We start from the raw sequence: 11830 nt of genomic DNA on the forward strand, positions 1-11830 counted from the left end.
TTTATCATACCTAAAGTATCCTTTTAACCTGAACCATAACTCGATAAAGTTACATTTATATTGTAAACCCTTGCCTGTCATGGTGGAGGCTTTCAACTGAGACAGATAAAAGCAATATTTGAGCTTTCAGTGTGTGGAACTGAACTGTGTTTTCACCATGTTCCCAGACAATGGAACACCTTTACTAAAATGGCAAACTGTAGCACAAAAAATACTATTTGTTTCTGTCTGCAAAAACAACCCTGGATTGTTATATTGTAACTCCTGCCAAGTAGGAATTCCCGTGCAGATACAACTTCTTGGCTCCTTGGAGCTAAGATCAAAGTGTAGTGTCTGTTCTTATCAGTTTAATATCTGATATGTCCTTTATTTGAGGACTATATATTAAATTGATTTTTGAAACAGGGGGATGGAACAGGAGCTTGCTCTGTCTGCCCCATGCATTGACCTGGTATTGCAGTGCCTCCAGGATTGGTGCAGCTCCTTTTGGGGAGAAACTTCTGGTTAGAAAAACACAAAGGGTACGTCTACACTACAGGATTATTCCGATTTTACAGAAACCGTTTTTTAAAAACAGATTGTATAAAGTCGAGTGCACACGGCCACACAACGCACATTAACTCGGCGGTGTGCGTCCATGTACCGAGGCTAGCGTCGATTTCCGGAGCGTTGTACTGTGGGTAGCTATCCCATAGCTATCCCATAGTTCCCGCAGTCTCCCCCACCCATTGGAATTCTGGGTTGAGATCCCAGTGCCTGATGGGGCAAAAAACATTGTCCCGGGTGCTTCTGGGTACAGCCTCACCCCTCCCTCCGTGAAAGCAGCAGCAGCCAACCGTTTCGCGCCTTTTTTCCTGGGTGAACTGTGCAGACACCATAGCACAGCAAGCATGGACCCTGCTCAGCTCAAGACAGCAATCATGGACGTTTTAAAAACCTCGCGCATTCTCGTGCACTCAATGCTGAACCGGGACCTGCAAAGCCAGGCGAGGAGGCGGCGGCTACGGCAGCGCGGCCACGAGAGTGATGAGGACATGGACACAGAATTCTGTCAAACTGTGGGCCCCTGTGCTTTGGAGATCCTGCTGGTAATGGGGCAGGTTCTAGCCATTGAACGCCGATTTTGGGCCTGGGAAACAAGCACAGACTGGTGGGACCGCATACGGTAGTTTTGCAGGTGTGGGACGATTCGCAGTGGCTGCGAAACTTTCGCATGCGGAAGGGCACTTTCATGGAACTTTGTGACTTGCTTTCCCCTGCCCTGAAGCGCCAGAATACAAAGATGAGAGCAGCCCTCACAGTTGAGAAGTGAGTGGCAATAGCCCTCTGGAAGCTTGCAATGCCAGACAGCTACCGGTCAGTCGGGAATCAATTTGGAGTGGGCAAATCTACTGTGGGGGCTGCTGTGATGCAAGTAGCCAAAGCAATCACTAAGCAGCTGCTGCTACGAAAGGTAGTGACTCTGGGAAATGTGTAGGTCATAGTGGATGGCTTTGCTGCAATGGGATTCCCTAACTGTGGTGGGGCGATAGATGGAACCCATATCCCTATCTTGGCACCGGAGCACCAGGGCACCCACTACGTAAACCACAAGGGATACTTTTCAATGGTGCTGCAAGCACTGGTGGATCACAAGGGACGTTTCACCAACGTCCACGTGGGATGGCCAGGAAGGGTTCATGATGCTCGCGTCTTCAGGAACACTACTCTGTTTAAACGGCTGCAGCAAGGGAATTACTTCCCAGACCAGAAAATAACAGTTGGGGATGTTGAAATGCCTGTCATTATCCTGGGGGACCCAGCCTACCCCTTGATGCCATGGCTCATGAAGCCATACACAGGCAGCCTGGACAGTAGTCAGGAACTGTTCAACTACAGGCTGAGCAAGTGCAGAATGGTGGTAGAATGTGCATTTGGACGTTTAAAGGCGCGCTGGTGCACATTACTGACTCGCTCAGACCTCACCCAAACCAATGTCCCCATTGTTATTGCTGCTTGCTGTGTGCTCCACAATCTCTGTGAGAGGAAGGGGGAGACCTTTATGGAAGGGTGGGAGGCTGAGGCAAATCACCTGGCTGCTGATTACACACAGCCAGACACCAGGGAGATTAGAAGAGCACACCAGGAAGCGGTGCGCATTAGAGAAGCTTTGAAAACCAGTTTCATCACTGGCCAGGGTACAGTCTGACTGTTGTGTTTCTTTCTCCTTGATGAAACCCTCCCCCCCTTGATTGACTCATTCATTGTAAGACACCCACCCCCCCTTTGATCACAGCTTGCTTTCTAAGGAAATAAAGTCACTCTCGTTTAAAAATCATGTATTCCTTATTACTTAATTATAAAAAGAGGGAGAGAACTGACAAGGTAGCCTGGGTGGGGTTTCAGAGGAGAATAGTAGGGAAGTAAAAGGACACTATAAAAATTTCATAATTTCATAATAATGAGAGCCTTTTGGTTGGGCTGTCCACTGGGGTGGAGTGGGCGGGTGCATGGAGCCTACCCCCATGAGTTCTTACTCGTCTGGCGGGTGAGGAGGCTAAGGAACATGGTGAGGGGGGACGGTGGTTATACAGGGGCTGCAGCGGCACTCTGTGATCCTGCTGCATTCCTGAAACTCCACCATACGCCGGAGCATGTCAGTTTGATCACGCAGCAGCCCCAGAGTTGCATCCCGCCACCGCTGATCTTCCTGCCGCCACCTCTCATCTCGAGCATCTCTCCTCTCATCTCGAGCGTCTCTCCTGTCCTCACGTTCGTCCCTCCTATCCTCACGTTGGTCCCTCCTGTCCTCACGGTCACTGGCATCTTTCCTGTACTTTGCTACCACGTCCTTCCACTCATTCAGATGCGCTCTTTCATTGCGGGTCACTTCCATGATTTCCGAAAACATTTCTTCTCGCATCTTATTTTTCCGCCGCCTTATCTGAGATAGCCTTCGGGACGGAGGAGGGATGCTTGAAAAATTTGCAGCTGCATGAGGGAGGGAAAAAAGGGAGAGAAGTATTTTAAAAGATACATTTTAGAGAACAATGGTCATACTCTTTCACGGTGAACAACATTATTCACCTTACATAGCACATGTGTTTTCACTACAAGGTCGCATTTTGCTTCTTAATATTGAGTGCCTGCGGCTTTTTGGTGTTACAGATCACAGACGCAGGTCCGGGCATCAGAATTCTGCTTGCATGCGGCCATGGTAAGCCATTGTCTTTCGTCTTCTGCAGCCTTCATCTATCCAGCGCCCTCCTTTCCCAAATAGCGAGCAAAGCAAAGTGCTGCTTCTTTCCTGTTAACATGCAGCAGCAGAAACCACCCTGTGGCTGGTATGATGGAGGATCACTGCTATCCAAACGCAGAAAAAAGCAGCGCCAATCGCACCCCTCCCCTTCCCCCCGCTTGGCTACCTGCAGGGAAGGATTTCTTTTAAGCAACAGACAAACAGCCCAGTAGGAATGGCCATCTCTGTCCCCTTACTTAAATTCCTGAATTTCAACCAGGTTACCATGAACAACATCACTCTCCTGAGGATAACACAGCGAGATAAAGAACGGATGTTGCTTGAATGCCAGCAAACACCGGGACCATACGCAGCTAGGCTTTGTCATGCAATGATACCAGATTACTTGCTACATGCATGGCGTGGTTAAGTGTCCTACCATGGAGGACAGAATAAAGCAGCGCTGCCCAGAAGCCTTCTGCAAAGGCTTTTGGAGTATCTCCAGGAGAGCTTCATGGAGATGTCCCTGGAGGATTTCCACTCCATCCCCAGACATGTTAACAGACTTTTCCAGTAACTGTACTGGCCGCGAATGCATCCCAAGTCGTCAGGCCAAATTAATCATTAAAAAACGCTTGCTTTTAAACCATGTCTTATATTTACAAGGTACACTCACCAGAGGTCCCTTCCATGGCTTCATTGTCTGGGATAGTGGCTTGGGAGGGCTGGGAGGGTAATTCCGTCAGGGTGAGAAAAAGCTCCTGGCTGTTGGGGAGAACGGAGTGCTGTGTGCTCTCTACAAGCTCGTCCTCCTCTTCCTCCTCCTCTTCCCCGTCTGCAGAATCCTCAGCCATGGCTGCGATTACCACCCCCACCTCGGAATCCACGGACAGGGGTGGGATAGTGGTGGCGGACCCCCCTAGAATTGCATGCAGCTCAGCGTAGAAGCGGCATGTTTTCGGCCCTGCCCCAGACCTTCCGTTTGCTTCTTTGGTTTTCTGGTAGGCTTGTCTGAGCTCCTTAACTTTCACACGGCACTGTACTGAGTCCCTGGTGTGGCCTCTCTGCATCATGGCCTTGGAAATTTTTTCAAATGTTTTTTCATTTCGTCTTTTGGAACGGAGTTCTGTTAGCACGAAATCCTCTCCCCATACAGCGATCAGATCCAGTGCCTCCCGTGCGGTCCATGCTGGAGCTCTTTTTCGATTCTCAGACTGCATAGTTACCTGTGCTGATGAGCTCTGCGTGGTCACCTGTGCTGATCAGCTCTCCACGCTGGCCAAACAGGAAATGAAATTCAAAAGTTCGCGGGGCTTTTCCTGTCTACCTGGCCAGTGCATCTGAGTTCAGATGGCTTTCCAGAGCGGTCACAATGGTGCACTGTGGGATAGCTCCCGGAGGCCAATACCGTCGATTTGCGGTCACACTAACCCTAATCCGACATGGCAATACCGATTTCAGCGCTACTCCTCTCATCGGGGAGGAGTACAGAACCCGGTTTAAAGAGCCCTTTATATCGATATAAAGGGCCTCGTGTGGACGGATGCAGGGTTAAATTGGTTTAACGCTGCTAAATTTGGTTTAAACGTGTAGTGTAGACCAGGCCAAAGAGTTTAACTGTGACAATGCTTCCTTAAAGCAGATTTTTTGAAGTACTTGAAAAATCTGAAGTCTCTAGCGCTTTGGTTTCTTTGTGACAAAATATTGTTACAATTTCTTGGGAGTGTTTTGTGAGTCTATAGCTGTGAAGTTCTTTGTCTTGCTAGAGGATTATTTAAGAAGCTGGGATCCTTCTTTCTGCTGTGAGTCTTTTCAACAGTATGAGGGACAAATGCTTTCCACACTCTGGGTCTGGTGGGGAGATGGTTGGTTGTTTTTTTTGTTTGGTTGGTTTTTTGGGGGGTGGGAGGCGGTTGGTAATATTTGAGGTCACACATAAAAAAAATTGCCGGGGGAAATATAGCTCAGTGGTTTGCACATTGGCCTGCTAAGCCCAGAGTTATATGTTCAATCCTTGAGGCAATCTAGGGGCAAAAATCTGTCTGAAAATTGGTCCTGCTTTGAGTAGCAGGTTGGACTAGATAAACTTCTGAGGTCCCTTCCAACCCTGATATTCCATGAACCTTAAACATGTCTGCATGGATTCTTGTGTCTCCCAGACGAATTCAAGCTCCTCCACCAGTTACTTTTTGACTTGAACAAGGTGGCACAGCTTCAACAGGGGAGCAGGGCTGCCCAGAGGGGGGGGCAAATGGGGCAATTTTCCCCAGGCCCTGGGCCCTGCAGGGGCCCCCACAAGAGTTTTTGGGGCCCCCGGAGCAGAGTCCTTCACTTGCCCTGGAAAACTCTTGCAGGGCCCAGGCCCCTGGAACTTCCTCTGCTCCGGGTCTTCGGTGGCAATTTGGCTGCGGGGGATCCTTCTGCCCCAGGACCCGCCGCCAAAGTGCCCCGAAGACCGGCAGTGGGGGGGGTCCTTCTGCCCCAGGACCCGCCGCTGAAGTGCTAGGTCTTTGGCGGCAATTTGGCGGCGGGGGCCCTGCACCGCCAAAGACCCCAGGCCCCCTGAATCCTCTGGGCGGCCCTGCAGGGGAGACTGGGAGATCCACACCAGAATAGCCAATAATCTGGTGGTTAGATCATTCTCCTAAGAAGGGAAGAGACCCAGGTCCAAATCCTGGCCCTAGAGCAGGGATTCTAACCTGAGTCTCCCATGTCCCACATGAATGCTATAATCACCAGGTGAAAGGCTTTAGGGGTGGGCAGCACAACGTTCTGTTTTGTGACTGATGCTTAAGGCCCCTTGGGAATGTAGCCTTAAAACATTTTTGACTAAAACTATTCAATGAATTTGTCAATTTTTAATAGTTACAGGTTGAATGAAACTGAAATCTTCCATTCAGTTGAATCTTTAGGCAAACAAACTATCTGAAAAACTTCACTCAATCTTTGCTGCCTACATCAAAAGGATGGTGCACTGTAGTTTTCCTCTATGGTGAAATAAGAGCCCAGAGGAGGCTTGCAGATCAGTGTGGTGACTCCCCATTATACCTGGACCTTCTTTTTGGACTCTTTAGATCTAGTTTACCTCATGCTCTGAAGACAGCCTTTCAGTTAATAGAGGCAGTGTTGTAATGATTTTAAAGATGTTCTCAGGTTTGATAGTTGTAGTTGTTTAATAGATGGTTTCATTCAAATATTCATGTCTTACATTACAGCCTCACACATTATTCACTGAACTAACCAACTGACTTTTGCGGTGTCTCTGGAAGGATGAAACCTGTAGCTTACATAAAAGATAGCTAGTATGAAAAGCAGATGCTTGAGAGTATGTACTCAGTTGTTAATTTGCTATGGTGTTTGTTATCTCAGATAGTCTGGAAAAAATTGTTCTTCCCTTAAAAAAAAAAGAAGGAATAACTTTGTTTGAAGGCAACAGCCATTTCTCAGCTACTTTGGGGCTTTTTTCCCCAAGAAAATCTATGATCTTCCATGTCTACTGTTCTGGAATCCTCCACAACTGAAACAAATATGTTTCCTTGCTTATATACACAGCTGTTCTGGAGACTCTGAAATACTTTTGTCTCATTGGCAGATGAGAATATTAAGAAATAGAATGGTGGGGCAAACTGTTTTCAGTTGCATTGATGCAAATCCAGCGTAATTCCATCAAAATCAAATGAAGAAACTGTGGATTTACATTATTAAGAATAGAAACTGGACTGGTAAATGTACTGCTATTAGAATGTTGGAACATACACAAAAACCTATATAAATAAGGACTTTCATAAGCAGTTGCCCTGAAGGTTTATAGTTAGCTGGAAAAAAACCCAGCTGCTTTACTTGATTAATATTGTGTTCCTTCCAGGGAGTTGAGAGAATCGCCTTGCACCTACCCCACCCCCACAGAATGAGAAGAGCAGTCAAACGTATGATACTTTATGCTATGTAGGCTTTAATTTGAGCAAAGACTGATCTGGCACTTTGTCATCGACAGGGGCTCTACAAATTTGGCCGCCCCAAGCAGTCATGCCCGGGAGGCGCCCCCGAGCCGCGGGAGCAGCGGACCTCCCGCGGGCATGACTGCGGAGGGTCCGCTAGTCGCGCGGCTCAGCTGGACCTCCCGCAGCTGCGGGCGGTTCGCTGGTCCGGCGGCTCTGGTTGAGCTGCCGCAGGCATGCCTGCGGGAGGTCCAGCCGAGCCGCGGGACCAGCGAACCGTCCGCAGTCATGCCTGCGGGAGGTCCGCTGCTCCCGGGGCTCCGGTGGACCTCCCGCAGGCATGACTGCGGCAGGTCCGCCGGCCCAGCCTGCCGCCCCCCCGGGAAAGGGCCGCCCCAGGCGGGTGCTTGCCCCGCTGGGCTCTGGAGCCGGCCCTGGTCATCGACTGTGGAGTGTTGTTAGCTTGTAACAAAATCCTGTGGTTGGTACAGCTTGTTTAAAACTATTGCAGCCATGAAGGCGGCCAAGGGAGCAATTTTTAATTAACAAACAGTAAAAAGGGATGAAATTGTAAATGTTCTGAATGGGGAACTCCTGGTATGTTGCATGACTTAGTAAGCCCTCTTAGATTTGGATCAGGAGCAGTCCCAGATCAGTGACCAAATGGAGGCTAACATACTGCTGCCTGAATGACAAACAGTAGGACTGCCAACCTAGGAGTTAAATCTGAAGAGAAACCTAGATAAACCTATGAGATCTATTGGCAGCCTGGAATACAGACAGACCTCATTCCTAGTTTACATTCTCCCATCTTGCATGCACACACGGTGGCTCCCTTGCTGGCAGCATTGTGCCCTAAAAGATCAGGAAATGTACAGAAAAATAATCCAGGGGTGAGTATGGTTGAAGCTTTGATCTATATTTTCCCAGCAAGTGCTTTTTTACAAATGCAGGTGATCCTGCGCTCACTGAAATCAATGGACGATGTCTGGCCATTGATTCAATGTGACCAAAATTGAACTCTTCTTGATCAATATATTACTTTTCAGGAATGCTGTAGCTTCTTCATTTGCAAACTGACAACCATCCCAAATTCCTCTGCTGCTTGACTTGTGTTTTGCTGATCTTAATAAGTATAACTTGATATGTTTTATAGTGTTTAATATTTAAGAGTCCTAAACAGAACAGGGGGGAGTGATAGATCAGTGGTTTGAGCATTGGCCTGCTAAATCCAGGGTTGTGAGTTCAGCCCTTGAGGGGGCCACTCAGGGATCTGGAGCAAAGAATCAGTACTTGGTCCTACTAGTGAAGGCAGGGGGCTGGACTTGATGACTTTTCAGGGTCCCTTCCAGTTCTGAGATAGGTATATCTCCATATATTATATTTTTTAGTTGGGAATTGGTCCTGCTTTGAACAGGGAGTTGGACTAGATGACCTCCTGAGGTCCCTTCCAACCCTGATATTCTATAATGCCAGAAGGGACCAATGTGATGAGAACACAAGAATGGCCATTGTGGGTCAGACAGTGGTTCACCTAGCCCAGTATCCTGTCTCTCACAGTGCTCAGTGCCAGATGTGTAGGCCTGAGACATGATCAACTCCCCCTCACCCTCCACCTAGCTTTTAGCTTCAGGGAGTTCAACACTAAAATTGAGTGTGGGGGGAGGGAGGATGTTCTGCTGCTGATAAAGCACCCCCACCTCAGGGGTGTCCCTAACAAGAGTTATAACTACCAAGTTTGTAGAGACACCCAGGCACTGGGAAATTAGGGAGGATACAGAAAGAGACTCAACAAATAAAATAAGCTCTGACCAGCATTTTATGCTGACCATTTGCACAAACAGAGAAGGTCACGATTAAGTTATAATTTGAGCATGAAAGATAAAATGTAAAAACCTTGGGGAGGAAGGAGGACACATAGGTGCCAGTATGTAATTGGTTTATTTTTTTATTATTTAGGGGTGTGGTATAATGTGATACATTTAGTAAATGTGAAGGCAGTAGCCAATTTTATCTATATCTCTGTGTGCGAAGATTCAGTTCAGGGATTTATCCAGCACTCACGTGCACACCTCCTTTGGGGTGTAAACCCAAAATAATATTGTCTTGCACTGTATAGAGACATCTGCACAACACAAGCTCATAAAAATTGCCCCCTCCCTCAAGGTGGAGAGATATATACACAGCTTTTTGCCCACCCCCCAGATATGAATTGCACAACCTGGGTTTTGAAATGAAAAGAAATAAGTTTATTAACTACAAAAGGTACATTTTAAGTGATTATAATGGATAGCAAACAGAACAAAGCAGATTACTGAGCAAAGAAAACAAAACATGCAAACTAAGCTTAATACATTCAAGAAACAGGTTACAAAATGTAATTTCTCACCCTCAATGTTGTTTTAGGCAAGTTGCAGTGTTTCTGTAGCTTAGAGTTCCAGTTATTTCTCTTTACAGACTGGACCCCTGTCTCAGCCTGGATTCAACCCTGCCTTTTAGCAGTCTTCCTTCCTGGGCAGGCAATGGAGGAGAGTCCTGCTTGATTTACTCCCTAGCCTTAAATAGAATTTACATAAGGTGGGAACCCTTTGTTTCCAGTGGGAAAATACCAGCAGTGTCCAAGGTGGTACTCCATGCCAGGTGACGTAATCAGATGACCCTGCAGTGTCAAAGCAACAACCCAGGAAGCTTCTCAGGACAGTGGGAGATTAGTATCTTCAAAGTTCTGTTGTCCTTCTTAAATGGCTCATTCGGGCTGATTGCCTACTGTCTGATGGGCGTTCCCCCAAATACACACACAGTTGTAATTGTTACATAGTCAATATTCCTAACCTCCCCAGTTTGCATCAGTACAGCACCCAATCCAGTGTCAGATGCATCAGTACATCATTCAAAAGTCTTATCAAAGTCAGGGCTAGCCAGCATATGTTTAGAGCACAACTGTGTAAGGCTCTTTCACTAGGAAAATGTTCCTCAGACCCCCCATGGGGAAGGGTGGGTACTTAAATTGACTAAGTTTCTCCCTGAGCCCTGTGGGAAAGGGTAGGTGCCTTATGCCCCGAACCCTCAGACGGGAAAGGGTGGGGATACCTACATTGACTGGGTCACACCTTGAGCCCTCAGTAGGCTGGGTGCCCTAAATTGAGCAGGTGACAGGACTGGAATTGCTATTTTCAACAGCCATTGCCCTTTTTGTTTGTTTGTTTTTTTGTTTTTTAGTTTTATTTGTTTAAAAGGAAGACAGTGATATTGCATTGGCAAATTCCCCATAGAAAGAAAGAGTGGAACAAAAGAATAATAAAGACACCTCAACTTTTCTTAATTTATGTAGGACAGTCTTATAATATGAATCCAGACATCCTCCAGTCACACAAGCTGAAAATTGTTGTACTTTACTGCAGTTCTGTAACCATATGGGAACCAGTCCTGTCTGTGTTCTGTGCACATCCAAAATTCCTGCTGAATGACCAGCCCTGGGAGCAAGTTACCAGTGATCCAGAGCTGGGACAGCAGGAGGGTGCAGGTTGGGGGGAGGGCCCAGTGCTGGGGCGGCAGGGGGGTGGGCACTGGTGGGGGGGAAAGGGTGGAAAGGGGGGACCCCAGCGCTGGGGCAGTAGTGGGGGTCAGAACCCAGGGCTGGGGCAGCAGGGTACTGGGGGCGGGGAGCCCAGGGCTGGGTTTGGTTGAGCAGCCAAATTTTTTTTTGCTTGGGGCAGCAAAAAACCTAGACCCAGCCCTGATCTCTGTATCTTTTGAGGTGGGACAACCAAAACGGCATGCAATATTTAAGGTATGAGTGTACCATGGATTTATATAGTGGCATTATGATATTTTCTGTTTTATTACTATCCCTTTTAAATCCTGTAAACTTTTTTGACTGCTGATGCACATTGAGCAAGTATTTTCAGAGAACTATCCGTGATGACTCCAAGATCTTTCTTGAGCAGTAACAGCTAACTTAGACTAGATCATTTTGTATTTGTTTTGCTGTTAGGTTTTTGCGTCCTTAGCTAGTTCCTTTCAAATTCTTTCTAGTTTGGCCATCTACATAACACAGGTCATAGAACTTCCCTGAATTAATCCTGTTTGAATTAGAGCAGGTCTTTTAGAAAAAACATTAATCTTGATTTTTAAAGGCTTTCAGCAATGGGGGAGGGATAGCTCAGTGGTTTGAGCATTGGCCTGCTAAACCCAGGGTTATGAACTCAATCCTTGAGGGGGCCATTTAGGGTACCAGGGTAAAAATCTGTCTGGGGATTGGTCCTGCTTTGAGCAGGAGGTTGGATTAGATGATCTCCTGAGGTCCCTTCCAGTCTTGATATTCTATGATTCTATATAGTATCACAAGTGTGTATAGCAGCTTACGCTACAGCAGTTATCAAAGCAGGCAATGTATATAATAACTTTGCTGCATTAGGTTAGCAAATCAGTTTTGCATGACTGGTGTTCTCATAATAACAGGTAACACAGGTGAAGGGAAAGGTGGCTGGCAATGAATGACTAGGTGTGATCCTAAGAGCCTTTAATGCCCACTGTCATAGGATACACTGTCTCTCATCAGACGCAACCAATTCACTACACTCAACACTCTGACATGGTATTTACCCAACAGGTATCACATGCAAGCTAATAACACAACTGGTTATTAATATAATTTAAAATGTGTTAACATTAT

The 11830-nt window shown here is 47.0% G+C and overlaps 1 non-coding gene across 1 annotated transcript; it reads left to right on the plus strand.

Moving 5' to 3' along the window:
* The first annotated feature begins 291 nt into the window (after nucleotides 1-291).
* LOC123367705 lies at nucleotides 292-485 on the plus strand. Its single transcript, XR_006578599.1, has one exon. It is a non-coding gene; the product is annotated as a U2 spliceosomal RNA (small nuclear RNA).
* The last annotated feature ends 11345 nt before the right edge of the window (nucleotides 486-11830 follow it).

Source organism: Mauremys mutica, chromosome 3, assembly GCF_020497125.1.
Source record: "Mauremys mutica isolate MM-2020 ecotype Southern chromosome 3, ASM2049712v1, whole genome shotgun sequence".
Taxonomy (NCBI): domain Eukaryota; kingdom Metazoa; phylum Chordata; order Testudines; family Geoemydidae; genus Mauremys; species Mauremys mutica.